The 23,007-nt window shown below is 44.3% G+C and overlaps 47 non-coding genes across 47 annotated transcripts; all 47 read left to right on the forward strand.

Moving 5' to 3' along the window:
• The first annotated feature begins 10 nt into the window (after nt 1-10).
• Nucleotides 11-83, forward strand: trnav-cac (transfer RNA valine (anticodon CAC)). The gene has a single exon. It is a non-coding gene; the product is annotated as a tRNA-Val (tRNA).
• A 912-nt stretch (nt 84-995) lies between these two features.
• Nucleotides 996-1,068, forward strand: trnav-aac (transfer RNA valine (anticodon AAC)). The gene has a single exon. It is a non-coding gene; the product is annotated as a tRNA-Val (tRNA).
• Nucleotides 1,069-1,196: 128 nt separating this feature from the next.
• On the forward strand, nt 1,197-1,269 carry trnav-cac (transfer RNA valine (anticodon CAC)). Its single transcript has one exon. It is a non-coding gene; the product is annotated as a tRNA-Val (tRNA).
• Nucleotides 1,270-1,873: 604 nt separating this feature from the next.
• Nucleotides 1,874-1,946, forward strand: trnav-uac (transfer RNA valine (anticodon UAC)). Its single transcript has one exon. It is a non-coding gene; the product is annotated as a tRNA-Val (tRNA).
• Nucleotides 1,947-2,183: 237 nt separating this feature from the next.
• Nucleotides 2,184-2,256, forward strand: trnav-aac (transfer RNA valine (anticodon AAC)). The gene has a single exon. It is a non-coding gene; the product is annotated as a tRNA-Val (tRNA).
• An 805-nt stretch (nt 2,257-3,061) lies between these two features.
• trnav-uac (transfer RNA valine (anticodon UAC)) lies at nt 3,062-3,134 on the forward strand. The gene has a single exon. It is a non-coding gene; the product is annotated as a tRNA-Val (tRNA).
• A 229-nt stretch (nt 3,135-3,363) lies between these two features.
• On the forward strand, nt 3,364-3,436 carry trnav-aac (transfer RNA valine (anticodon AAC)). The gene has a single exon. It is a non-coding gene; the product is annotated as a tRNA-Val (tRNA).
• Nucleotides 3,437-3,570: 134 nt separating this feature from the next.
• On the forward strand, nt 3,571-3,643 carry trnav-cac (transfer RNA valine (anticodon CAC)). The gene has a single exon. It is a non-coding gene; the product is annotated as a tRNA-Val (tRNA).
• Nucleotides 3,644-4,247: 604 nt separating this feature from the next.
• trnav-uac (transfer RNA valine (anticodon UAC)) lies at nt 4,248-4,320 on the forward strand. The gene has a single exon. It is a non-coding gene; the product is annotated as a tRNA-Val (tRNA).
• Nucleotides 4,321-4,556: 236 nt separating this feature from the next.
• trnav-aac (transfer RNA valine (anticodon AAC)) lies at nt 4,557-4,629 on the forward strand. The gene has a single exon. It is a non-coding gene; the product is annotated as a tRNA-Val (tRNA).
• Nucleotides 4,630-4,763: 134 nt separating this feature from the next.
• trnav-cac (transfer RNA valine (anticodon CAC)) lies at nt 4,764-4,836 on the forward strand. Its single transcript has one exon. It is a non-coding gene; the product is annotated as a tRNA-Val (tRNA).
• Nucleotides 4,837-5,440: 604 nt separating this feature from the next.
• On the forward strand, nt 5,441-5,513 carry trnav-uac (transfer RNA valine (anticodon UAC)). Its single transcript has one exon. It is a non-coding gene; the product is annotated as a tRNA-Val (tRNA).
• A 236-nt stretch (nt 5,514-5,749) lies between these two features.
• Nucleotides 5,750-5,822, forward strand: trnav-aac (transfer RNA valine (anticodon AAC)). The gene has a single exon. It is a non-coding gene; the product is annotated as a tRNA-Val (tRNA).
• A 128-nt stretch (nt 5,823-5,950) lies between these two features.
• On the forward strand, nt 5,951-6,023 carry trnav-cac (transfer RNA valine (anticodon CAC)). The gene has a single exon. It is a non-coding gene; the product is annotated as a tRNA-Val (tRNA).
• A 236-nt stretch (nt 6,024-6,259) lies between these two features.
• On the forward strand, nt 6,260-6,332 carry trnav-aac (transfer RNA valine (anticodon AAC)). The gene has a single exon. It is a non-coding gene; the product is annotated as a tRNA-Val (tRNA).
• A 125-nt stretch (nt 6,333-6,457) lies between these two features.
• trnav-cac (transfer RNA valine (anticodon CAC)) lies at nt 6,458-6,530 on the forward strand. Its single transcript has one exon. It is a non-coding gene; the product is annotated as a tRNA-Val (tRNA).
• A 623-nt stretch (nt 6,531-7,153) lies between these two features.
• On the forward strand, nt 7,154-7,226 carry trnai-aau (transfer RNA isoleucine (anticodon AAU)). The gene has a single exon. It is a non-coding gene; the product is annotated as a tRNA-Ile (tRNA).
• A 128-nt stretch (nt 7,227-7,354) lies between these two features.
• trnav-cac (transfer RNA valine (anticodon CAC)) lies at nt 7,355-7,427 on the forward strand. Its single transcript has one exon. It is a non-coding gene; the product is annotated as a tRNA-Val (tRNA).
• A 604-nt stretch (nt 7,428-8,031) lies between these two features.
• Nucleotides 8,032-8,104, forward strand: trnav-uac (transfer RNA valine (anticodon UAC)). Its single transcript has one exon. It is a non-coding gene; the product is annotated as a tRNA-Val (tRNA).
• Nucleotides 8,105-8,340: 236 nt separating this feature from the next.
• trnav-aac (transfer RNA valine (anticodon AAC)) lies at nt 8,341-8,413 on the forward strand. Its single transcript has one exon. It is a non-coding gene; the product is annotated as a tRNA-Val (tRNA).
• A 130-nt stretch (nt 8,414-8,543) lies between these two features.
• Nucleotides 8,544-8,616, forward strand: trnav-cac (transfer RNA valine (anticodon CAC)). Its single transcript has one exon. It is a non-coding gene; the product is annotated as a tRNA-Val (tRNA).
• Nucleotides 8,617-9,220: 604 nt separating this feature from the next.
• On the forward strand, nt 9,221-9,293 carry trnav-uac (transfer RNA valine (anticodon UAC)). The gene has a single exon. It is a non-coding gene; the product is annotated as a tRNA-Val (tRNA).
• A 416-nt stretch (nt 9,294-9,709) lies between these two features.
• On the forward strand, nt 9,710-9,782 carry trnav-cac (transfer RNA valine (anticodon CAC)). Its single transcript has one exon. It is a non-coding gene; the product is annotated as a tRNA-Val (tRNA).
• Nucleotides 9,783-10,484: 702 nt separating this feature from the next.
• On the forward strand, nt 10,485-10,557 carry trnav-aac (transfer RNA valine (anticodon AAC)). Its single transcript has one exon. It is a non-coding gene; the product is annotated as a tRNA-Val (tRNA).
• Nucleotides 10,558-10,687: 130 nt separating this feature from the next.
• Nucleotides 10,688-10,760, forward strand: trnav-cac (transfer RNA valine (anticodon CAC)). Its single transcript has one exon. It is a non-coding gene; the product is annotated as a tRNA-Val (tRNA).
• A 604-nt stretch (nt 10,761-11,364) lies between these two features.
• Nucleotides 11,365-11,437, forward strand: trnav-uac (transfer RNA valine (anticodon UAC)). The gene has a single exon. It is a non-coding gene; the product is annotated as a tRNA-Val (tRNA).
• A 416-nt stretch (nt 11,438-11,853) lies between these two features.
• trnav-cac (transfer RNA valine (anticodon CAC)) lies at nt 11,854-11,926 on the forward strand. The gene has a single exon. It is a non-coding gene; the product is annotated as a tRNA-Val (tRNA).
• A 702-nt stretch (nt 11,927-12,628) lies between these two features.
• On the forward strand, nt 12,629-12,701 carry trnav-aac (transfer RNA valine (anticodon AAC)). Its single transcript has one exon. It is a non-coding gene; the product is annotated as a tRNA-Val (tRNA).
• Nucleotides 12,702-12,835: 134 nt separating this feature from the next.
• Nucleotides 12,836-12,908, forward strand: trnav-cac (transfer RNA valine (anticodon CAC)). Its single transcript has one exon. It is a non-coding gene; the product is annotated as a tRNA-Val (tRNA).
• A 604-nt stretch (nt 12,909-13,512) lies between these two features.
• Nucleotides 13,513-13,585, forward strand: trnav-uac (transfer RNA valine (anticodon UAC)). The gene has a single exon. It is a non-coding gene; the product is annotated as a tRNA-Val (tRNA).
• A 236-nt stretch (nt 13,586-13,821) lies between these two features.
• Nucleotides 13,822-13,894, forward strand: trnav-aac (transfer RNA valine (anticodon AAC)). Its single transcript has one exon. It is a non-coding gene; the product is annotated as a tRNA-Val (tRNA).
• Nucleotides 13,895-14,024: 130 nt separating this feature from the next.
• trnav-cac (transfer RNA valine (anticodon CAC)) lies at nt 14,025-14,097 on the forward strand. Its single transcript has one exon. It is a non-coding gene; the product is annotated as a tRNA-Val (tRNA).
• Nucleotides 14,098-14,701: 604 nt separating this feature from the next.
• On the forward strand, nt 14,702-14,774 carry trnav-uac (transfer RNA valine (anticodon UAC)). The gene has a single exon. It is a non-coding gene; the product is annotated as a tRNA-Val (tRNA).
• A 1,187-nt stretch (nt 14,775-15,961) lies between these two features.
• trnav-aac (transfer RNA valine (anticodon AAC)) lies at nt 15,962-16,034 on the forward strand. The gene has a single exon. It is a non-coding gene; the product is annotated as a tRNA-Val (tRNA).
• A 134-nt stretch (nt 16,035-16,168) lies between these two features.
• On the forward strand, nt 16,169-16,241 carry trnav-cac (transfer RNA valine (anticodon CAC)). Its single transcript has one exon. It is a non-coding gene; the product is annotated as a tRNA-Val (tRNA).
• A 1,111-nt stretch (nt 16,242-17,352) lies between these two features.
• On the forward strand, nt 17,353-17,425 carry trnav-cac (transfer RNA valine (anticodon CAC)). The gene has a single exon. It is a non-coding gene; the product is annotated as a tRNA-Val (tRNA).
• A 605-nt stretch (nt 17,426-18,030) lies between these two features.
• Nucleotides 18,031-18,103, forward strand: trnav-uac (transfer RNA valine (anticodon UAC)). The gene has a single exon. It is a non-coding gene; the product is annotated as a tRNA-Val (tRNA).
• Nucleotides 18,104-18,339: 236 nt separating this feature from the next.
• On the forward strand, nt 18,340-18,412 carry trnav-aac (transfer RNA valine (anticodon AAC)). The gene has a single exon. It is a non-coding gene; the product is annotated as a tRNA-Val (tRNA).
• A 128-nt stretch (nt 18,413-18,540) lies between these two features.
• trnav-cac (transfer RNA valine (anticodon CAC)) lies at nt 18,541-18,613 on the forward strand. Its single transcript has one exon. It is a non-coding gene; the product is annotated as a tRNA-Val (tRNA).
• A 1,420-nt stretch (nt 18,614-20,033) lies between these two features.
• Nucleotides 20,034-20,106, forward strand: trnav-cac (transfer RNA valine (anticodon CAC)). Its single transcript has one exon. It is a non-coding gene; the product is annotated as a tRNA-Val (tRNA).
• Nucleotides 20,107-20,711: 605 nt separating this feature from the next.
• On the forward strand, nt 20,712-20,784 carry trnav-uac (transfer RNA valine (anticodon UAC)). Its single transcript has one exon. It is a non-coding gene; the product is annotated as a tRNA-Val (tRNA).
• A 236-nt stretch (nt 20,785-21,020) lies between these two features.
• Nucleotides 21,021-21,093, forward strand: trnav-aac (transfer RNA valine (anticodon AAC)). The gene has a single exon. It is a non-coding gene; the product is annotated as a tRNA-Val (tRNA).
• Nucleotides 21,094-21,221: 128 nt separating this feature from the next.
• trnav-cac (transfer RNA valine (anticodon CAC)) lies at nt 21,222-21,294 on the forward strand. The gene has a single exon. It is a non-coding gene; the product is annotated as a tRNA-Val (tRNA).
• Nucleotides 21,295-21,530: 236 nt separating this feature from the next.
• On the forward strand, nt 21,531-21,603 carry trnav-aac (transfer RNA valine (anticodon AAC)). The gene has a single exon. It is a non-coding gene; the product is annotated as a tRNA-Val (tRNA).
• A 604-nt stretch (nt 21,604-22,207) lies between these two features.
• trnav-uac (transfer RNA valine (anticodon UAC)) lies at nt 22,208-22,280 on the forward strand. Its single transcript has one exon. It is a non-coding gene; the product is annotated as a tRNA-Val (tRNA).
• A 236-nt stretch (nt 22,281-22,516) lies between these two features.
• trnav-aac (transfer RNA valine (anticodon AAC)) lies at nt 22,517-22,589 on the forward strand. Its single transcript has one exon. It is a non-coding gene; the product is annotated as a tRNA-Val (tRNA).
• A 128-nt stretch (nt 22,590-22,717) lies between these two features.
• trnav-cac (transfer RNA valine (anticodon CAC)) lies at nt 22,718-22,790 on the forward strand. The gene has a single exon. It is a non-coding gene; the product is annotated as a tRNA-Val (tRNA).
• The last annotated feature ends 217 nt before the right edge of the window (nt 22,791-23,007 follow it).

Here is a 23,007-nt window from a genome sequence, read left to right on the forward strand (position 1 = left end):
AGGGAGGTAGGTTTCCGTAGTGTAGTGGTTATCACGTTCGCCTCACACGCGAAAGGTCCCCAGTTCGAAACTGGGCGAAAACAGTGAATCTCTTTTTCACAATGGTTCAATTGGCATTCTGTTGAGGAGGAACTCAATGCTACCGAAGCTTTGCGGCCAAGAGGCATGAATATAGTCAGCAAAGGTGTAGTTGATGCAGAAATGAAAGAGCAGTCACTGTTTGACCTAAACCTAACCCACACTCGTGCCATTTCAAGCCTGCGTGGCTTTCTTCTGAGGAACACGAAAGAAGATATTTGTCAGAGTGGCCCTCTGTTAGGCAGCAGCTCTACGTCACGAAGGCCTTTCTTTTCACAGGTGTGAAGACAATTATTAAGCCACACTAGGCAGCAGTAACTGCCACACCGACAGACTCTGTACTTTAAACCAGGCAGTTTCAATGAACAGATGGATGGTGCACTCAAAGACAAAATATTTCGTATAACGTTAAAAACAATTAAATTAAATAACCTAAAAAAGAGCAAAAAAGTAATGGTCACAGAGCAATCCTTCAGACAACTGGAAAAATGCTTGGTTTGCCACTCTAAAAAAGCTATTTGCAGACTGAAGAGCACAACGCAATCTGTAATTTTATTCGTGCTCCAAGAAGCGTGCGATGAAAAGGTCAGATCCAACCTTGACTGCAGGTTTCCGTAGTTTAGAGGTTATCACATTCGCCTTACACGCGAAAGGTCCCCAGCTCTAAACTGGGCGGAAACAGGAGGGGGCTTTTGTTCTTTCTGTGGTGAAATGGCTGTCTGGTAGGCAGGTGGTCCAAGCTGCAAACGCCTTAATTCCGAGGTAAGTTAAGGGAAATTACTTGGAAACTCGGCGTAGACTGCCAAGCCGAATGAACTCTGTCCTGTTGTGTGTGGGATTTACGCAGATTGCCTATTTGCGTTTGGGCACATCATTGTATAGATTATGGCGAAAGAGAACTAGTGTGGAAGTGGGGAGTTTCTGTAGTGTAGTGGTCATCACGTTCGCCTAACACGCGAAAGGTCCTCGTTTCGAAACCGAGCAGAAACAGCTGCTTCCTTTTGATGAAATGTATGAACCCTTTTTAGCCGACTGTGGGCTTTAGAAGACATTACCTTTATGCACATTTTACAGAGCCTTCAATAAAAAATGTTGGACTGTTTGAGAGAGGTAGGTAGGTTTCCGTAGTGTAGTGGTTATCACGTTCGCCTCACACGCGAAAGGTCCCCAGTTCGAAACTGGGCGGGAACAGTGAATCTCTTTTTCACAATGGTTCAATTGGCATTCTGTTGAGGAGGAACTCAATGCTACCGAAGCTTTGCGGCCAAGAGGCATGAATATAGTCAGCAAAGGTGTAGTTGATGCAGAAATGAAAGAGCAGTCACTGTTTGACCTAAACCTAACCCACACTCGTGCCATTTCAAGCCTGCGTGGCTTTCTTCTGAGGAACACGAAAGAAGATATTTGTCAGAGTGGCCCTCTGTTAGGCAGCAGCTCTACCTCACAAAGGTCTTTCTTTACACAGGTGTGAAGACAATTATTAAGCCACACTAGGCAGCAGTAACTGCCACACCGACAGACTCTGTACTTTAAACCAGGCAGTTTCAATGAACAGATGGATGGTGCACTCAAAGACAAAATATTTCTTATAACGTTAAAAACAATTAAATTAAATAACCTAAAAAAGAGCAAAAAAGTAATGGTCACAGAGAAATCCTTCAGACAACTGGAAAAATGCTTGGTTTGCCACTCAAAAAAAAGCTATTTGCAGACTGAAGAGCACAATGCAATCTGTAATTTTATACGTGCTCCAAGAAGCGTGCGATGAAAAGGTCAGATCCAACCTTGACTTCAGGTTTCCGTAGTGTAGAGGTTATCACATTCGCCTTACACGCGAAAGGTCCCCAGCTCGAAACTGGGCGGAAACAGGTGGGGGCTTTTGTTCTTTCTGTGGTGAAATGGCTGTCTGGTAGGCAGGTGGTCCAAGCTGCAAACCCCCTTAATTCCAAGGTAAGTTAAGGGAAATTATTTGGAAACTCGGCATAGACTGCCACGCCGAATGAACTCTGTCCTGTTGTGTGTGGGATTTACGCAGATTGCCTATTTGCGTTTGGGCACATCATTGTATAGATTATGGCGAAAGAGAACTAGTGTGGAAGTGGGGAGTTTCTGTAGTGTAGTGGTTATCACGTTCGCCTAACACGCGAAAGGTCCTCGGTTCGAAACCGAGCAGAAACAGCTGCTTCCTTTTGATGAAAAGTATGAACCCTTTTTAGCCGACTGTGGGCTTTAGAAGACATTACCTTTATGCACATTTTACAGAGCCTTCAATAAAAAATGTTGGACTGTTTGAGAGAGGTAGGTAGGTTTCCGTAGTGTAGTGGTTATCACGTTCTCCTCACACGCGAAAGGTCCCCAGTTCGAAACTGGGCGGGAACAGTGAATCTCTTTTTCACAATGGTTCAATTGGCATTCTGTTGAGGAGGAACTCAATGCTACCGAAGTTTTGCAGCCAAGAGGCATGAATATAGTCAGCAAAGGTGTAGTTGATGCAGAAATGAAAGAGCAGTCACTGTTTGACCTAAACCTAACCCACACTTGTGCCATTTCAAGCCTGCGTGGCTTTCTTCTGAGGAACACGAAAGAAGATATTTGTCAGAGTGGCCCTCTGTTAGGCAGCAGCTCTACGTCACGAAGGTCTTTCTTTACACAGGTGTGAAGACAATTATTAAGCCACACTAGGCAGCAGTAACTGCCACACCGACAGACTCTGTACTTTAAACCAGGCAGTTTCAATGAACAGATGGATGGTGCACTCAAAGACAAAATATTTCGTATAACGTTAAAAACAATTAAATTAAATAACCTAAAAAAGAGCAAAAAAGTAATGGTCACAGAGAAATCCTTCAGACAACTGGAAAAATGCTTGGTTTGCCACTCAAAAAAAAGCTATTTGCAGACTGAAGAGCACAATGCAATCTGTAATTTTATACGTGCTCCAAGAAGCGTGCGATGAAAAGGTCAGATCCAACCTTGACTTCAGGTTTCCGTAGTGTAGAGGTTATCACATTCGCCTTACACGCGAAAGGTCCCCAGCTCGAAACTGGGCGGAAACAGGTGGGGGCTTTTGTTCTTTCTGTGGTGAAATGGCTGTCTGGTAGGCAGGTGGTCCAAGCTGCAAACGCCTTAATTCCAAGGTAAGTTAAGGGAAATTATTTGGAAACTCGGCGTAGACTGCCACGCCGAATGAACTCTGTCCTGTTGTGTGTGGGATTTACACAGATTGCCTATTTGCTTTTGGGCACATCATTGTATAGATTATGGCGAAAGAGAACTAGTGTGGAAGTTTCTGTAGTGTAGTGGTCATCACGTTCGCCTAACACGCGAAAGGTCCTCTGTTCGAAACCGAGCAGAAACAGCTGCTTCCTTTTGATGAAAAGTATGAACCCTTTTTAGCCGACTGTGGGCTTTAGAAGACATTACCTTTATGCACATTTTACAGAGACTTCAATTAAAAATGTTGGACTGTTTTAGAGGTAGGTAGGTAGGTAGGTTTCCGTAGTGTAGTGGTTATCACGTTCACCTCACACGCGAAAGGTCCCCAGTTCGAAACTGGGCGGGAACAGTGAATCTCTTTTTCACAATGGTTCAATTGGCATTCTGTTGAGGAGGAACTCAATGCTACCGAAGCTTTGCGGCCAAGAGGCATGAATATAGTCAGCAAAGGTGTAGTTGATGCAGAAATAAAAGAGCAGTCACTGTTTGACCTAAACCTAACCCACACTTGTGCCATTTCAAGCCTGCGTGGCTTTCTTCTGAGGAACACGAACGAAGATATTTGTCAGAGTGGCCCTCTGTTAGGCAGCAGCTCTACGTCACGAAGGCCTTTCTTTACACAGGTGTGAAGACAATTATTAAGCCACACTAGGCAGCAGTAACTGCCACACCGACAGACTCTGTACTTTAAACCAGGCAGTTTCAATGAACAGATGGATGGTGCACTCAAAGACAAAATATTTCGTATAATGTTAAAAACAATTAAATTAAATAACCTAAAAAAGAGCAAAAAAGTAATGGTCACAGAGCAATCCTTCAAACAACTGGAAAAATGCTTGGTTTGCCACTCAAAAAAAAGCTATTTGCAGACTGAAGAGCACAACGCAATCTGTAATTTTATTCGTGCTCCAAGAAGCGTGCGATGAAAAGGTCAGATACAACCTTGACTGCAGGTTTCCGTAGTGTAGAGGTTATCACATTCGCCTTACACGCGAAAGGTCCCCAGCTCGAAACTGGGCGGAAACAGGTGGGGGCTTTTTTTCTTTCTGTGGTGAAATGGCTGTCTGGTAGGCAGGTGGTCCAAGCTGCAAACGCCTTAATTCCGAGGTAAGTTAAGGGAAATTATTTGGAAACTCGGCGTAGACTGCCACGCCGAATGAACTCTGTCCTGTTGTGTGTGGGATTTACACAGATTGCCTATTTGCTTTTGGGCACATCATTGTATAGATTATGGCGAAAGAGAACTAGTGTGGAAGTGGGGAGTTTCTGTAGTGTAGTGGTCATCACGTTCGCCTAACACGCGAAAGGTCCTCTGTTCGAAACCGAGCAGAAACAGCTGCTTCCTTTTGATGAAAAGTATGAACCCTTTTTAGCCGACTGTGGGCTTTAGAAGACATTACCTTTATGCACATTTTACAGAGACTTCAATTAAAAATGTTGGACTGTTTTAGCGGTAGGTAGGTAGGTAGGTTTCCGTAGTGTAGTGGTTATCACGTTCGCCTCACACGCGAAAGGTCCCCAGTTCGAAACTGGGCGGGAACAGTGAATCTCTTTTTCACAATGGTTCAATTGGCATTCTGTTGAGGAGGAACTCAATGCTACCGAAGTTTTGCAGCCAAGAGGCATGAATATAGTCAGCAAAGGTGTAGTTGATGCAGAAATGAAAGAGCAGTCACTGTTTGACCTAAACCTAACCCACACTTGTGCCATTTCAAGCCTGCGTGGCTTTCTTCTGAGGAACACGAAAGAAGATATTTGTCAGAGTGGCCCTCTGTTAGGCAGCAGCTCTACGTCACGAAGGTCTTTCTTTACACAGGTGTGAAGACAATTATTAAGCCACACTAGGCAGCAGTAACTGCCACACCGACAGACTCTGTACTTTAAACCAGGCAGTTTCAATGAACAGATGGATGGTGCACTCAAAGACAAAATATTTCGTATAACGTTAAAAACAATTAAATTAAATAACCTAAAAAAGAGCAAAAAAGTAATGGTCACAGAGAAATCCTTCAGACAACTGGAAAAATGCTTGGTTTGCCACTCAAAAAAAAGCTATTTGCAGACTGAAGAGCACAATGCAATCTGTAATTTTATACGTGCTCCAAGAAGCGTGCGATGAAAAGGTCAGATCCAACCTTGACTTCAGGTTTCCGTAGTGTAGAGGTTATCACATTCGCCTTACACGCGAAAGGTCCCCAGCTCGAAACTGGGCGGAAACAGGTGGGGGCTTTTGTTCTTTCTGTGGTGAAATGGCTGTCTGGTAGGCAGGTGGTCCAAGCTGCAAACGCCTTAATTCCAAGGTAAGTTAAGGGAAATTATTTGGAAACTCGGCATAGACTGCCACGCCGAATGAACTCTGTCCTGTTGTGTGTGGGATTTACGCAGATTGCCTATTTGCGTTTGGGCACATCATTGTATAGATTATGGCGAAAGAGAACTAGTGTGGAAGTGGGGAGTTTCTGTAGTGTAGTGGTCATCACGTTCGCCTAACACGCGAAAGGTCCTCGGTTCGAAACCGAGCAGAAACAGCTGCTTCCTTTTGATGAAAAGTATGAACCCTTTTTAGCCGACTGTGGGCTTTAGAAGACATTACCTTTATGCACATTTTACAGAGCCTTCAATAAAAAATGTTGGACTGTTTGAGAGAGGTAGGTAGGTTTCCGTAGTGTAGTGGTTATCACGTTCTCCTCACACGCGAAAGGTCCCCAGTTCGAAACTGGGCGGAAACAGGTGGGGGCTTTTGTTCTTTCTTTGGTGAAATGGCTGTCTGGTAGGCAGGTGGTCCAAGCTGCAAACGCCTTAATTCCGAGGTAAGTTAAGGGAAATTATTTGGAAACTCGGCATAGACTGCCACGCCGAATGAACTCTGTCCTGTTGTGTGTGGGATTTACGCAGATTGCCTATTTGCGTTTGGGCACATCATTGTATAGATTATGGCGAAAGAGAACTAGTGTGGAAGTGGGGAGTTTCTGTAGTGTAGTGGTCATCACGTTCGCCTAACACGCGAAAGGTCCTCGTTTCGAAACCGGGCAGAAACAGCTGCTTCCTTTTGATGAAAAGTATGAACCCAATTTTAGCCGACTGTGGGCTTTAGAAGACATTACCTTTATGCACATTTTACAGAGGCTTCAATTAAAAATGTTGGACTGTTTGAGGGAGGTAGGTTTCCGTAGTGTAGTGGTTATCACGTTTGCCTCACACGCGAAAGGTCCCCAGTTCGAAACTGGGCGGGAACCTCCCAGTGAATCTCTCCTGGGAATTACGCAGATTGCCTATTTGCGTTTGGGCACATCATTGTATAGATTATGGCGAAAGAGAACTAGTGTTAAAGTGGGGAGTTTCTGTAGTGTAGTGGTCATCACATTCACCTAACACGCGAAAGGTCCTCGTTTCGAAACCGAGCAGAAACAGCTGCTTCCTTTTGATGAAAAGTATGAACCCTTTTTAGCCGACTGTGGGCTTTAGAAGACATTACCTTTATGCACATTTTACAGAGCCTTCAATTAAAAATGTTGGACTGTTTGAGGGAGGTAGGTAGGTAGGTAGGTAGGTTTCCGTAGTGTAGTGGTTATCACGTTCTCCTCACACGTGAAAGGTCCCCAGTTCGAAACTGGGCGGAAACAGGTGGGGGCTTTTGTTCTTTCTTTGGTGAAATGGCTGTCTGGTAGGCAGGTGGTCCAAGCTGCAAACGCCTTAATTCCGAGGTAAGTTAAGGGAAATTATTTGGAAACTCGGCATAGACTGCAACGCCGAATGAACTCTGTCCTGTTGTGTGTGGGATTTACGCAGATTGCCTATTTGCGTTTGGGCACATCATTGTATAGATAATGGCGAAAGAGAACAACTGTGGAAGTGGGGAGTTTCTGTAGTGTAGTGGTCATCACGTTTGCCTAATACGTGAAAGGTCCTTGGTTCGAAACCGAGCAGAAACAGCTGCTTCCTTTTGATGAAAAGTATGAACCCTTTTTAGCCGACTGTGGGCTTTAGAAGACATTACCTTTATGCACATTTTACAGAGGCTTCAATTAAAAATGTTGGACTGGTTGAGGGAGGTAGGTAGGTTTCCGTAGTGTAGTGGTTATCACGTTCGCCTCACACGCGAAAGGTCCCCAGTTCGAAACTGGGCGGGAACAGTGAATCTCTTTTTCACAATGGTTCAATTGGCATTCTGTTGAGGAGGAACTCAATGCTACCGAAGCTTTGCGGCCAAGAGGCATGAATATAGTCAGCAAAGGTGTAGTTGATGCAGAAATAAAAGAGCAGTCACTGTTTGACCTAAACCTAACCCACACTTGTGCCATTTCAAGCCTGCGTGGCTTTCTTCTGAGGAACACGAACGAAGATATTTGTCAGAGTGGCCCTCTGTTAGGCAGCAGCTCTACGTCACGAAGGCCTTTCTTTACACAGGTGTGAAGACAATTATTAAGCCACACTAGGCAGCAGTAACTGCCACACCGACAGACTCTGTACTTTAAACCAGGCAGTTTCAATGAACAGATGGATGGTGCACTCAAAGACAAAATATTTCGTATAATGTTAAAAACAATTAAATTAAATAACCTAAAAAAGAGCAAAAAAGTAATGGTCACAGAGCAATCCTTCAAACAACTGGAAAAATGCTTGGTTTGCCACTCAAAAAAAAGCTATTTGCAGACTGAAGAGCACAACGCAATCTGTAATTTTATTCGTGCTCCAAGAAGCGTGCGATGAAAAGGTCAGATACAACCTTGACTGCAGGTTTCCGTAGTGTAGAGGTTATCACATTCGCCTTACACGCGAAAGGTCCCCAGCTCGAAACTGGGCGGAAACAGGTGGGTGCTTTTTTTCTTTCTGTGGTGAAATGGCTGTCTGGTAGGCAGGTGGTCCAAGCTGCAAACGCCTTAATTCCGAGGTAAGTTAAGGGAAATTATTTGGAAACTCGGCGTAGACTGCCTCGCCGAATGAACTCTGTCCTGTTGTGTGTGGGATTTACACAGATTGCCTATTTGCTTTTGGGCACATCATTGTATAGATTATGGCGAAAGAGAACTAGTGTGGAAGTGGGGAGTTTCTGTAGTGTAGTGGTCATCACGTTCGCCTAACACGTGAAAGGTCCTTGGTTCGAAACCGAGCAGAAACAGCTGCTTCCTTTTGATGAAAAGTATGAACCCTTTTTAGCCGACTGTGGGCTTTAGAAGACATTACCTTTATGCACATTTTACAGAGACTTCAATTAAAAATGTTGGACTGTTTTAGAGGTAGGTAGGTAGGTTTCCGTAGTGTAGTGGTTATCACGTTCGCCTCACACGCGAAAGGTCCCCAGTTCGAAACTGGGCGGGAACAGTGAATCTCTTTTTCACAATGGTTCAATTGGCATTCTGTTGAGGAGGAACTCAATGCTACCGAAGTTTTGCAGCCAAGAGGCATGAATATAGTCAGCAAAGGTGTAGTTGATGCAGAAATGAAAGAGCAGTCACTGTTTGACCTAAACCTAACCCACACTTGTGCCATTTCAAGCCTGCGTGGCTTTCTTCTGAGGAACACGAACGAAGATATTTGTCAGAGTGGCCCTCTGTTAGGCAGCAGCTCTACGTCACGAAGGCCTTTCTTTACACAGGTGTGAAGACAATTATTAAGCCACACTAGGCAGCAGTAACTGCCACACCGACAGACTCTGTACTTTAAACCAGGCAGTTTCAATGAACAGATGGATGGTGCACTCAAAGACAAAATATTTCGTATAATGTTAAAAACAATTAAATTAAATAACCTAAAAAAGAGCAAAAAAGTAATGGTCACAGAGCAATCCTTCAAACAACTGGAAAAATGCTTGGTTTGCCACTCAAAAAAAAGCTATTTGCAGACTGAAGAGCACAACGCAATCTGTAATTTTATTCGTGCTCCAAGAAGCGTGCGATGAAAAGGTCAGATACAACCTTGACTGCAGGTTTCCGTAGTGTAGAGGTTATCACATTCGCCTTACACGCGAAAGGTCCCCAGCTCGAAACTGGGCGGAAACAGGTGGGGGCTTTTTTTCTTTCTGTGGTGAAATGGCTGTCTGGTAGGCAGGTGGTCCAAGCTGCAAACGCCTTAATTCCGAGGTAAGTTAAGGGAAATTATTTGGAAACTCGGCGTAGACTGCCACGCCGAATGAACTCTGTCCTGTTGTGTGTGGGATTTACACAGATTGCCTATTTGCTTTTGGGCACATCATTGTATAGATTATGGCGAAAGAGAACTAGTGTGGAAGTGGGGAGTTTCTGTAGTGTAGTGGTCATCACATTCGCCTAACACACGAAAGGTCCTCGGTTCAAAACCGAGCAGAAAGTATGAACCCTTTTTAGCCGACTGTGGGCTTTAGAAGACATTACCTTTATGCACATTTTACAGAGACTTCAATTAAAAATGTTGGACTGTTTTAGAGGTAGGTAGGTAGGTTTCTGTAGTGTAGTGGTTATCACGTTGGCCTCACACGCGAAAGGTCCCCAGTTCGAAACTGGGCGGGAGCAGTGAATCTCTTTTTCACAATGGTTCAATTGGCATTCTGTTGAGGAGGAACTCAATGCTACCGAAGCTTTGCGGCCAAGAGGCATGAATATAGTCAGCAAAGGTGTAGTTGATGCAGAAATGAAAGAGCAGTCACTGTTTGACCTAAACCTAACCCACACTCGTGCCATTTCAAGCCTGCGTGGCTTTCTTCTGAGGAACACGAAAGAAGATATTTGTCAGAGTGGCCCTCTGTTAGGCAGCAGCTCTACGTCACGAAGGCCTTTCTTTACACAGGTGTGAAGACAATTATTAAGCCACACTAGGCAGCAGTAACTGCCACACCGACAGACTCTGTACTTTAAACCAGGCAGTTTCAATGAACAGATGGATGGTGCACTCAAAGACAAAATATTTCGTATAATGTTAAAAACAATTAAATTAAATAACCTAAAAAAGAGCAAAAAAGTAATGGTCACAGAGCAATCCTTCAAACAACTGGAAAAATGCTTGGTTTGCCAGGCTGTCTGGTAGGCAGGTGGTCCAAGCTGCAAACGCCTTAATTCCGAGGTAAGTTAAGGGAAATTATTTGGAAACTCGGCGTAGACTGCCACGCCGAATGAACTCTGTCCTGTTGTGTGTGGGATTTACACAGATTGCCTATTTGCTTTTGGGCACATCATTGTATAGATTATGCCGAAAGAGAACTAGTGTGGAAGTGGGGAGTTTCTGTAGTGTAGTGGTCATCACGTTCGCCTAACACGCGAAAGGTCCTCTGTTCGAAACCGAGCAGAAACAGCTGCTTCCTTTTGATGAAAAGTATGAACCCTTTTTAGCCGACTGTGGGCTTTAGAAGACATTACCTTTATGCACATTTTACAGAGACTTCAATTAAAAATGTTGGACTGTTTTAGAGGTAGGTAGGTAGGTTTCCGTAGTGTAGTGGTTATCACGTTCGCCTCACACGCGAAAGGTCCCCAGTTCGAAACTGGGCGGGAACAGTGAATCTCTTTTTCACAATGGTTCAATTGGCATTCTGTTGAGGAGGAACTCAATGCTACCGAAGTTTTGCAGCCAAGAGGCATGAATATAGTCAGCAAAGGTGTAGTTGATGCAGAAATGAAAGAGCAGTCACTGTTTGACCTAAACCTAACCCACACTTGTGCCATTTCAAGCCTGCGTGGCTTTCTTCTGAGGAACACGAACGAAGATATTTGTCAGAGTGGCCCTCTGTTAGGCAGCAGCTCTACGTCACGAAGGCCTTTCTTTACACAGGTGTGAAGACAATTATTAAGCCACACTAGGCAGCAGTAACTGCCACACCGACAGACTCTGTACTTTAAACCAGGCAGTTTCAATGAACAGATGGATGGTGCACTCAAAGACAAAATATTTCGTATAATGTTAAAAACAATTAAATTAAATAACCTAAAAAAGAGCAAAAAAGTAATGGTCACAGAGCAATCCTTCAAACAACTGGAAAAATGCTTGGTTTGCCACTCAAAAAAAAGCTATTTGCAGACTGAAGAGCACAACGCAATCTGTAATTTTATTCGTGCTCCAAGAAGCGTGCGATGAAAAGGTCAGATACAACCTTGACTGCAGGTTTCCGTAGTGTAGAGGTTATCACATTCGCCTTACACGCGAAAGGTCCCCAGCTCGAAACTGGGCGGAAACAGGTGGGGGCTTTTTTTCTTTCTGTGGTGAAATGGCTGTCTGGTAGGCAGGTGGTCCAAGCTGCAAACGCCTTAATTCCGAGGTAAGTTAAGGGAAATTATTTGGAAACTCGGCGTAGACTGCCACGCCGAATGAACTCTGTCCTGTTGTGTGTGGGATTTACACAGATTGCCTATTTGCTTTTGGGCACATCATTGTATAGATTATGGCGAAAGAGAACTAGTGTGGAAGTGGGGAGTTTCTGTAGTGTAGTGGTCATCACATTCGCCTAACACACGAAAGGTCCTCGGTTCAAAACCGAGCAGAAAGTATGAACCCTTTTTAGCCGACTGTGGGCTTTAGAAGACATTACCTTTATGCACATTTTACAGAGACTTCAATTAAAAATGTTGGACTGTTTTAGAGGTAGGTAGGTAGGTTTCTGTAGTGTAGTGGTTATCACGTTGGCCTCACACGCGAAAGGTCCCCAGTTCGAAACTGGGCGGGAGCAGTGAATCTCTTTTTCACAATGGTTCAATTGGCATTCTGTTGAGGAGGAACTCAATGCTACCGAAGCTTTGCGGCCAAGAGGCATGAATATAGTCAGCAAAGGTGTAGTTGATGCAGAAATGAAAGAGCAGTCACTGTTTGACCTAAACCTAACCCACACTCGTGCCATTTCAAGCCTGCGTGGCTTTCTTCTGAGGAACACGAAAGAAGATATTTGTCAGAGTGGCCCTCTGTTAGGCAGCAGCTCTACGTCACGAAGGCCTTTCTTTACACAGGTGTGAAGACAATTATTAAGCCACACTAGGCAGCAGTAACTGCCACACCGACAGACTCTGTACTTTAAACCAGGCAGTTTCAATGAACAGATGGATGGTGCACTCAAAGACAAAATATTTCGTATAATGTTAAAAACAATTAAATTAAATAACCTAAAAAAGAGCAAAAAAGTAATGGTCACAGAGCAATCCTTCAAACAACTGGAAAAATGCTTGGTTTGCCAGGCTGTCTGGTAGGCAGGTGGTCCAAGCTGCAAACGCCTTAATTCCGAGGTAAGTTAAGGGAAATTATTTGGAAACTCGGCGTAGACTGCCACGCCGAATGAACTCTGTCCTGTTGTGTGTGGGATTTACACAGATTGCCTATTTGCTTTTGGGCACATCATTGTATAGATTATGCCGAAAGAGAACTAGTGTGGAAGTGGGGAGTTTCTGTAGTGTAGTGGTCATCACGTTCGCCTAACACGCGAAAGGTCCTCTGTTCGAAACCGAGCAGAAACAGCTGCTTCCTTTTGATGAAAAGTATGAACCCTTTTTAGCCGACTGTGGGCTTTAGAAGACATTACCTTTATGCACATTTTACAGAGACTTCAATTAAAAATGTTGGACTGTTTTAGAGGTAGGTAGGTAGGTAGGTTTCCGTAGTGTAGTGGTTATCACGTTCGCCTCACACGCGAAAGGTCCCCAGTTCGAAACTGGGCGGGAACAGTGAATCTCTTTTTCACAATGGTTCAATTGGCATTCTGTTGAGGAGGAACTCAATGCTACCGAAGTTTTGCGGCCAAGAGGCATGAATATAGTCAGCAAAGGTGTAGTTGATGCAGAAATGAAAGAGCAGTCACTGTTTGACCTAAACCTAACCCACACTTGTGCCATTTCAAGCCTGCGTGGCTTTCTTCTGAGGAACACGAACGAAGATATTTGTCAGAGTGGCCCTCTGTTAGGCAGCAGCTCTACGTCACGAAGGCCTTTCTTTACACAGGTTTGAAGACAATTATTAAGCCACACTAGGCAGCAGTAACTGCCACACCGACAGACTCTGTACTTTAAACCAGGCAGTTTCAATGAACAGATGGATGGTGCACTCAAAGACAAAACATTTCGTATAATGTTAAAAACAATTAAATTAAATAACCTAAAAAAGAGCAAAAAAGTAATGGTCACAGAGCAATCCTTCAAACAACTGGAAAAATGCTTGGTTTGCCACTCAAAAAAAAGCTATTTGCAGACTGAAGAGCACAACGCAATCTGTAATTTTATTCGTGCTCCAAGAAGCGTGCGATGAAAAGGTCAGATACAACCTTGACTGCAGGTTTCCGTAGTGTAGAGGTTATCACATTCGCCTTACACGCGAAAGGTCCCCAGCTCGAAACTGGGCGGAAACAGGTGGGGGCTTTTTTTCTTTCTGTGGTGAAATGGCTGTCTGGTAGGCAGGTGGTCCAAGCTGCAAACGCCTTAATTCCGAGGTAAGTTAAGGGAAATTATTTGGAAACTCGGCGTAGACTGCCACGCCGAATGAACTCTGTCCTGTTGTGTGTGGGATTTACACAGATTGCCTATTTGCTTTTGGGCACATCATTGTATAGATTATGGAGAAAGAGAACTAGTGTGGAAGTGGGGAGTTTCTGTAGTGTAGTGGTCATCACGTTCGCCTAACACGCGAAAGGTCCTCTGTTCGAAACCGAGCAGAAACAGCTGCTTCCTTTTGATGAAAAGTATGAACCCTTTTTAGCCGACTGTGGGCTTTAGAAGACATTACCTTTATGCACATTTTACAGAGACTTCAATTAAAAATGTTGGACTGTTTTAGAGGTAGGTAGGTAGGTTTCCGTAGTGTAGTGGTTATCACGTTCGCCTCACACGCGAAAGGTCCCCAGTTCGAAACTGGGCGGGAACAGTGAATCTCTTTTTCACAATGGTTCAATTGGCATTCTGTTGAGGAGGAACTCAATGCTACCGAAGTTTTGCGGCCAAGAGGCATGAATATAGTCAGCAAAGGTGTAGTTGATGCAGAAATGAAAGAGCAGTCACTGTTTGACCTAAACCTAACCCACACTTGTGCCATTTCAAGCCTGCGTGGCTTTCTTCTGAGGAACACGAACGAAGATATTTGTCAGAGTGGCCCTCTGTTAGGCAGCAGCTCTACGTCACGAAGGCCTTTCTTTACACAGGTGTGAAGACAATTATTAAGCCACACTAGGCAGCAGTAACTGCCACACCGACAGACTCTGTACTTTAAACCAGGCAGTTTCAATGAACAGATGGATGGTGCACTCAAAGACAAAATATTTCGTATAATGTTAAAAACAATTAAATTAAATAACCTAAAAAAGAGCAAAAAAGTAATGGTCACAGAGCAATCCTTCAAACAACTGGAAAAATGCTTGGTTTGCCACTCAAAAAAAAGCTATTTGCAGACTGAAGAGCACAACGCAATCTGTAATTTTATTCGTGCTCCAAGAAGCGTGCGATGAAAAGGTCAGATACAACCTTGACTGCAGGTTTCCGTAGTGTAGAGGTTATCACATTCGCCTTACACGCGAAAGGTCCCCAGCTCGAAACTGGGCGGAAACAGGTGGGGGCTTTTTTTCTTTCTGTGGTGAAATGGCTGTCTGGTAGGCAGGTGGTCCAAGCTGCAAACGCCTTAATTCCGAGGTAAGTTAAGGGATATTATTTGGAAACTCGGCGTAGACTGCCATGCCGAATGAACTCTGTCCTGTTGTGTGTGGGATTTACACAGATTGCCTATTTGCTTTTGGGCACATCAGTGTATAGATTATGGCGAAAGAGAACTAGTGTGGAAGTGGGGAGTTTCTGTAGTGTAGTGGTCATCACGTTCGCCTAACACGCGAAAGGTCCTCGGTTTGAAACCGAGCAGAAAGTATGAACCCTTTTTAGCCGACTGTGGGCTTTAGAAGACATTACCTTTATGCACATTTTACAGAGACTTCAATTAAAAATGTTGGACTGTTTTAGAGGTAGGTAGGTTTCCGTAGTGTAGTGGTTATCAAGTTGGCCTCACACGCGAAAGGTCCCCAGTTCGAAACTGGGCGGGAGCAGTGAATCTCTTTTTCACAATGGTTCAATTGGCATTCTGTTGAGGAGGAACTCAATGCTACCTAAGCTTTGCGGCCAAGAGGCATGAATATAGTCAGCAAAGGTGTAGTTGATGCAGAAATGAAAGAGCAGTCACTGTTTGACCTAAACCTAACCCACACTCGTGCCATTTCAAGCCTGCGTGGCTTTCTTCTGAGGAACACGAAAGAAGATATTTGTCAGAGTGGCCCTCTGTTAGGCAGCAGCTCTACGTCACGAAGGCCTTTCTTTACACAGGTGTGAAGACAATTATTAAGCCACACTAGGCAGCAGTAACTGCCACACCGACAGACTCTGTACTTTAAACCAGGCAGTTTCAATGAACAGATGGATGGTGCACTCAAAGACAAAATATTTCGTATAATGTTAAAAACAATTAAATTAAATAACCTAAAAAAGAGCAAAAAAGTAATGGTCACAGAGCAATCCTTCAAACAACTGGAAAAATGCTTGGTTTGCCAGGCTGTCTGGTAGGCAGGTGGTCCAAGCTGCAAACGCCTTAATTCCGAGGTAAGTTAAGGGAAATTATTTGGAAACTCGGCGTAGACTGCCACGCCGAATGAACTCTGTCCTGTTGTGTGTGGGATTTACACAGATTGCCTATTTGCTTTTGGGCACATCATTGTATAGATTATGGCGAAAGAGAACTAGTGTGGAAGTGGAGAGTTTCTGTAGTGTAGTGGTCATCACGTTCGCCTAACACGCGAAAGGTCCTCTGTTCGAAACCGAGCAGAAACAGCTGCTTCCTTTTGATGAAAAGTATGAACCCTTTTTAGCCGACTGTGGGCTTTAGAAGACATTACCTTTATGCACATTTTACAGAGACTTCAATTAAAAATGTTGGACTGTTTTAGAGGTAGGTAGGTAGGTAGGTTTCCGTAGTGTAGTGGTTATCACGTTCGCCTCACACGCGAAAGGTCCCCTGTTCGAAACTGGGCGGGAACAGTGAATCTCTTTTTCACAATGGTTCAATTGGCATTCTGTTGAGGAGGAACTCAACGCTACCGAAGCTTTGCGGCCAAGAGGCATGAATATAGTTAGCAAAGGTGTAGTTGATGCAGAAATGAAAGAGCAGTCACTGTTTGACCTAAACCTAACCCACACTCGTGCCATTTCAAGCCTGCGTGGCTTTCTTCTGAGGAACACGAAAGAAGATATTTGTCAGAGTGGCCCTCTGTTAGGCAGCAGCTCTACGTCACGAAGGCCTTTCTTTTCACAGGTGTGAAGACAATTATTAAGCCACACTAGGCAGCAGTAACTGCCACACCGACAGACTCTGTACTTTAAACCAGGCAGTTTCAATGAACAGATGGATGGTGCACTCAAAGACAAAATATTTCGTATAACGTTAAAAACAATTAAATTAAATAACCTAAAAAAGAGCAAAAAAGTAATGGTCACAGAGCAATCCTTCAGACAACTGGAAAAATGCTTGGTTTGCCACTCTAAAAAAGCTATTTGCAGACTGAAGAGCACAACGCAATCTGTAATTTTATTCGTGCTCCAAGAAGCGTGCGATGAAAAGGTCAGATCCAACCTTGACTGCAGGTTTCCATAGTTTAGAGGTTATCACATTCGCCTTACACGCGAAAGGTCCCCAGCTCTAAACTGGGCGGAAACAGGGGGGGCTTTTGTTCTTTCTGTGGTGAAATGGCTGTCTGGTAGGCAGGTGGTCCAAGCTGCAAACGCCTTAATTCCGAGGTAAGTTAAGGGAAATTACTTGGAAACTCGGCGTAGACTGCCAAGCCGAATGAACTCTGTCCTGTTGTGTGTGGGATTTACGCAGATTGCCTATTTGCGTTTGGGCACATCATTGTATAGATTATGTCGAAAGAGAACTAGTGTGGAAGTGGGGAGTTTCTGTAGTGTAGTGGTCATCACGTTCACCTAACACGCGAAAGGTCCTCGTTTCGAAACCGAGCAGAAACAGCTGCTTCCTTTTGATGAAAAGTATGAACCCTTTTTAGCCGACTGTGGGCTTTAGAAGACATTACCTTTATGCACATTTTACAGAGCCTTCAATTAAAAATGTTGGACTGTTTGGAGAGGTAGGTAGGTTTCCGTAGTGTAGTGGTTATCACGTTCGCCTCACACGCGAAAGGTCCCCAGTTCGAAACTGGGCGGGAACAGTGAATCTCTTTTTCACAATGGTTCAATTGGCATTCTGTTGAGGAGGAACTCAATGCTACCGAAGCTTTGCGGCCAAGAGGCATGAATATAGTCAGCAAAGGTGTAGTTGATGCAGAAATGAAAGAGCAGTCACTGTTTGACCTAAACCTAACCCACACTCGTGCCATTTCAAGCCTGCGTGGCTTTCTTCTGAGGAACACGAAAGAAGATATTTGTCAGAGTGGCCCTCTGTTAGGCAGCAGCTCTACGTCACGAAGGTCTTTCTTTACACAGGTGTGAAGACAATTATTAAGCCACACTAGGCAGCAGTAACTGCCACACCGACAGACTCTGTACTTTAAACCAGGCAGTTTCAATGAACAGATGGATGGTGCACTCAAAGACAAAATATTTCGTATAACGTTAAAAACAATTAAATTAAATAACCTAAAAAAGAGCAAAAAAGTAATGGTCACAGAGAAATCCTTCAGACAACTGGAAAAATGCTTGGTTTGCCACTCAAAAAAAAAGCTATTTGCAGACTGAAGAGCACAATGCAATCTGTAATTTTATACGTGCTCCAAGAAGCGTGCGATGAAAAGGTCAGATCCAACCTTGACTTCAGGTTTCCGTAGTGTAGAGGTTATCACATTCGCCTTACACGCGAAAGGTCCCCAGCTCGAAACTGGGCGGAAACAGGAAGGGGCTTTTGTTCTTTCTGTGGTGAAATGGCTGTCTGGTAGGCAGGTGGTCCAAGCTGCAAACGCCTTAATTCCAAGGTAAGTTAAGGGAAATTATTTGGAAACTCGGCATAGACTGGCACGCCGAATGAACTCTGTCCTGTTGTGTGTGGGATTTACGCAGATTGCCTATTTGCGTTTGGGCACATCATTGTATAGATTATGGCGAAAGAGAACTAGTGTGGAAGTGGGGAGTTTCTGTAGTGTAGTGGTCATCACGTTCGCCTAACACGCGAAAGGTCCTCGTTTCGAAACCGAGCAGAAACAGCTGCTTCCTTTTGATGAAAAGTATGAACCCTTTTTAGCCGACTGTGGGCTTTAGAAGACATTACCTTTATGCACATTTTACAGAGCCTTCAATAAAAAATGTTGGACTGTTTGAGAGAGGTAGGTAGGTTTCCGTAGTGTAGTGGTTATCACGTTCTCCTCACACGCGAAAGGTCCCCAGTTCGAAACTGGGCGGAAACAGGTGGGGGCTTTTGTTCTTTCTTTGGTGAAATGGCTGTCTGGTAGGCAGGTGGTCCAAGCTGCAAACGCCTTAATTCTGAGGTAAGTTAAGGGAAATTATTTGGAAACTCGGCATAGACTGCCACGCCGAATGAACTCTGTCCTGTTGTGTGTGGGATTTACGCAGATTGCCTATTTGCGTTTGGGCACATCATTGTATAGATTATGGCGAAAGAGAACTAGTGTGGAAGTGGGGAGTTTCTGTAGTGTAGTGGTCATCACGTTCGCCTCACACGCGAAAGGTCCCCTGTTCGAAACTGGGCGGGAACAGTGAATCTCTTTTTCACAATGGTTCAATTGGCATTCTGTTGAGGAGGAACTCAACGCTACCGAAGCTTTGCGGCCAAGAGGCATGAATATAGTTAGCAAAGGTGTAGTTGATGCAGAAATGAAAGAGCAGTCACTGTTTGACCTAAACCTAACCCACACTCGTGCCATTTCAAGCCTGCGTGGCTTTCTTCTGAGGAACACGAAAGAAGATATTTGTCAGAGTGGCCCTCTGTTAGGCAGCAGCTCTACGTCACGAAGGCCTTTCTTTTCACAGGTGTGAAGACAATTATTAAGCCACACTAGGCAGCAGTAACTGCCACACCGACAGACTCTGTACTTTAAACCAGGCAGTTTCAATGAACAGATGGATGGTGCACTCAAAGACAAAATATTTCGTATAACGTTAAAAACAATTAAATTAAATAACCTAAAAAAGAGCAAAAAAGTAATGGTCACAGAGCAATCCTTCAGACAACTGGAAAAATGCTTGGTTTGCCACTCTAAAAAAGCTATTTGCAGACTGAAGAGCACAACGCAATCTGTAATTTTATTCGTGCTCCAAGAAGCGTGCGATGAAAAGGTCAGATCCAACCTTGACTGCAGGTTTCCATAGTTTAGAGGTTATCACATTCGCCTTACACGCGAAAGGTCCCCAGCTCTAAACTGGGCGGAAACAGGGGGGGCTTTTGTTCTTTCTGTGGTGAAATGGCTGTCTGGTAGGCAGGTGGTCCAAGCTGCAAACGCCTTAATTCCGAGGTAAGTTAAGGGAAATTACTTGGAAACTCGGCGTAGACTGCCAAGCCGAATGAACTCTGTCCTGTTGTGTGTGGGATTTACGCAGATTGCCTATTTGCGTTTGGGCACATCATTGTATAGATTATGTCGAAAGAGAACTAGTGTGGAAGTGGGGAGTTTCTGTAGTGTAGTGGTCATCACGTTCACCTAACACGCGAAAGGTCCTCGTTTCGAAACCGAGCAGAAACAGCTGCTTCCTTTTGATGAAAAGTATGAACCCTTTTTAGCCGACTGTGGGCTTTAGAAGACATTACCTTTATGCACATTTTACAGAGCCTTCAATTAAAAATGTTGGACTGTTTGGAGAGGTAGGTAGGTTTCCGTAGTGTAGTGGTTATCACGTTCGCCTCACACGCGAAAGGTCCCCAGTTCGAAACTGGGCGGGAACAGTGAATCTCTTTTTCACAATGGTTCAATTGGCATTCTGTTGAGGAGGAACTCAATGCTACCGAAGCTTTGCGGCCAAGAGGCATGAATATAGTCAGCAAAGGTGTAGTTGATGCAGAAATGAAAGAGCAGTCACTGTTTGACCTAAACCTAACCCACACTCGTGCCATTTCAAGCCTGCGTGGCTTTCTTCTGAGGAACACGAAAGAAGATATTTGTCAGAGTGGCCCTCTGTTAGGCAGCAGCTCTACGTCACGAAGGTCTTTCTTTACACAGGTGTGAAGACAATTATTAAGCCACACTAGGCAGCAGTAACTGCCACACCGACAGACTCTGTACTTTAAACCAGGCAGTTTCAATGAACAGATGGATGGTGCACTCAAAGACAAAATATTTCGTATAACGTTAAAAACAATTAAATTAAATAACCTAAAAAAGAGCAAAAAAGTAATGGTCACAGAGAAATCCTTCAGACAACTGGAAAAATGCTTGGTTTGCCACTCAAAAAAAAAGCTATTTGCAGACTGAAGAGCACAATGCAATCTGTAATTTTATACGTGCTCCAAGAAGCGTGCGATGAAAAGGTCAGATCCAACCTTGACTTCAGGTTTCCGTAGTGTAGAGGTTATCACATTCGCCTTACACGCGAAAGGTCCCCAGCTCGAAACTGGGCGGAAACAGGAAGGGGCTTTTGTTCTTTCTGTGGTGAAATGGCTGTCTGGTAGGCAGGTGGTCCAAGCTGCAAACGCCTTAATTCCAAGGTAAGTTAAGGGAAATTATTTGGAAACTCGGCATAGACTGGCACGCCGAATGAACTCTGTCCTGTTGTGTGTGGGATTTACGCAGATTGCCTATTTGCGTTTGGGCACATCATTGTATAGATTATGGCGAAAGAGAACTAGTGTGGAAGTGGGGAGTTTCTGTAGTGTAGTGGTCATCACGTTCGCCTAACACGCGAAAGGTCCTCGTTTCGAAACCGAGCAGAAACAGCTGCTTCCTTTTGATGAAAAGTATGAACCCTTTTTAGCCGACTGTGGGCTTTAGAAGACATTACCTTTATGCACATTTTACAGAGCCTTCAATAAAAAATGTTGGACTGTTTGAGAGAGGTAGGTAGGTTTCCGTAGTGTAGTGGTTATCACGTTCTCCTCACACGCGAAAGGTCCCCAGTTCGAAACTGGGCGGAAACAGGTGGGGGCTTTTGTTCTTTCTTTGGTGAAATGGCTGTCTGGTAGGCAGGTGGTCCAAGCTGCAAACGCCTTAATTCTGAGGTAAGTTAAGGGAAATTATTTGGAAACTCGGCATAGACTGCCACGCCGAATGAACTCTGTCCTGTTGTGTGTGGGATTTACGCAGATTGCCTATTTGCGTTTGGGCACATCATTGTATAGATTATGGCGAAAGAGAACTAGTGTGGAAGTGGGGAGTTTCTGTAGTGTAGTGGTCATCACGTTCGCCTAACACGCGAAAGGTCCCCAGTTCGAAACTGGGCGGGAACAGTGAATCTCTTTTTCACAATGGTTCAATTGGCATTCTGTTGAGGAGGAACTCAATGCTACCGAAGCTTTGCGGCCAAGAGGCATGAATATAGTCAGCAAAGGTGTAGTTGATGCAGAAATGAAAGAGCAGTCACTGTTTGACCTTAACCTAACCCACACTCGTGCCATTTCAAGCCTGCGTGGCTTTCTTCTGAGGAACACGAAAGAAGATATTTGTCAGAGTGGCCCTCTGTTAGGCAGCAGCTCTACGTCACGAAGGTCTTTCTTTACACAGGTGTGAAGACAATTATTAAGCCACACTAGGCAGCAGTAACTGCCACACCGACAGACTCTGTACTTTAAACCAGGCAGTTTCAATGAACAGATGGATGGTGCACTCAAAGACAAAATATTTCGTATAACGTTAAAAACAATTAAATTAAATAACCTAAAAAAGAGCAAAAAAGTAATGGTCACAGAGAAATCCTTCAGACAACTGGAAAAATGCTTGGTTTGCCACTCAAAAAAAAGCTATTTGCAGACTGAAGAGCACAATGCAATCTGTAATTTTATACGTGCTCCAAGAAGCGTGCGATGAAAAGGTCAGATCCAACCTTGACTTCAGGTTTCCGTAGTGTAGAGGTTATCACATTCGCCTTACACGCGAAAGGTCCCCAGCTCGAAACTGGGCGGAAACAGGTGGGGGCTTTTGTTCTTTCTGTGGTGAAATGGCTGTCTGGTAGGCAGGTGGTCCAAGCTGCAAACGCCTTAATTCCAAGGTAAGTTAAGGGAAATTATTTGGAAACTCGGCATAGACTGCCACGCCGAATGAACTCTGTCCTGTTGTGTGTGGGATTTACGCAGATTGCCTATTTGCGTTTGGGCACATCATTGTATAGATTATGGCGAAAGAGAACTAGTGTGGAAGTGGGGAGTTTCTGTAGTGTAGTGGTCATCACGTTCGCCTAACACGCGAAAGGTCCTCGGTTCGAAACCGAGCAGAAACAGCTGCTTCCTTTTGATGAAAAGTATGACCCCTTTTTAGCCGACTGTGGGCTTTAGAAGACATTACCTTTATGCACATTTTACAGAGCCTTCAATAAAAAATGTTGGACTGTTTGAGAGAGGTAGGTAGGTTTCCGTAGTGTAGTGGTTATCACGTTCTCCTCACACGCGAAAGGTCCCCAGTTCGAAACTGGGCGGAAACAGGTGGGGGCTTTTGTTCTTTCTTTGGTGAAATGGCTGTCTGGTAGGCAGGTGGTCCAAGCTGCAAACGCCTTAATTCCGAGGTAAGTTAAAGGAAATTATTTGGAAACTCGGCATAGACTGCCACGCCGAATGAACTCTGTCCTGTTGTGTGTGGGATTTACGCAGATTGCCTATTTGCGTTTGGGCACATCATTGTATAGATTATGGCGAAAGAGA

This window comes from Carassius carassius, chromosome 22 (genome assembly GCF_963082965.1).
Source record: "Carassius carassius chromosome 22, fCarCar2.1, whole genome shotgun sequence".
NCBI classification, from domain to species: Eukaryota; Metazoa; Chordata; class Actinopteri; order Cypriniformes; family Cyprinidae; genus Carassius; species Carassius carassius.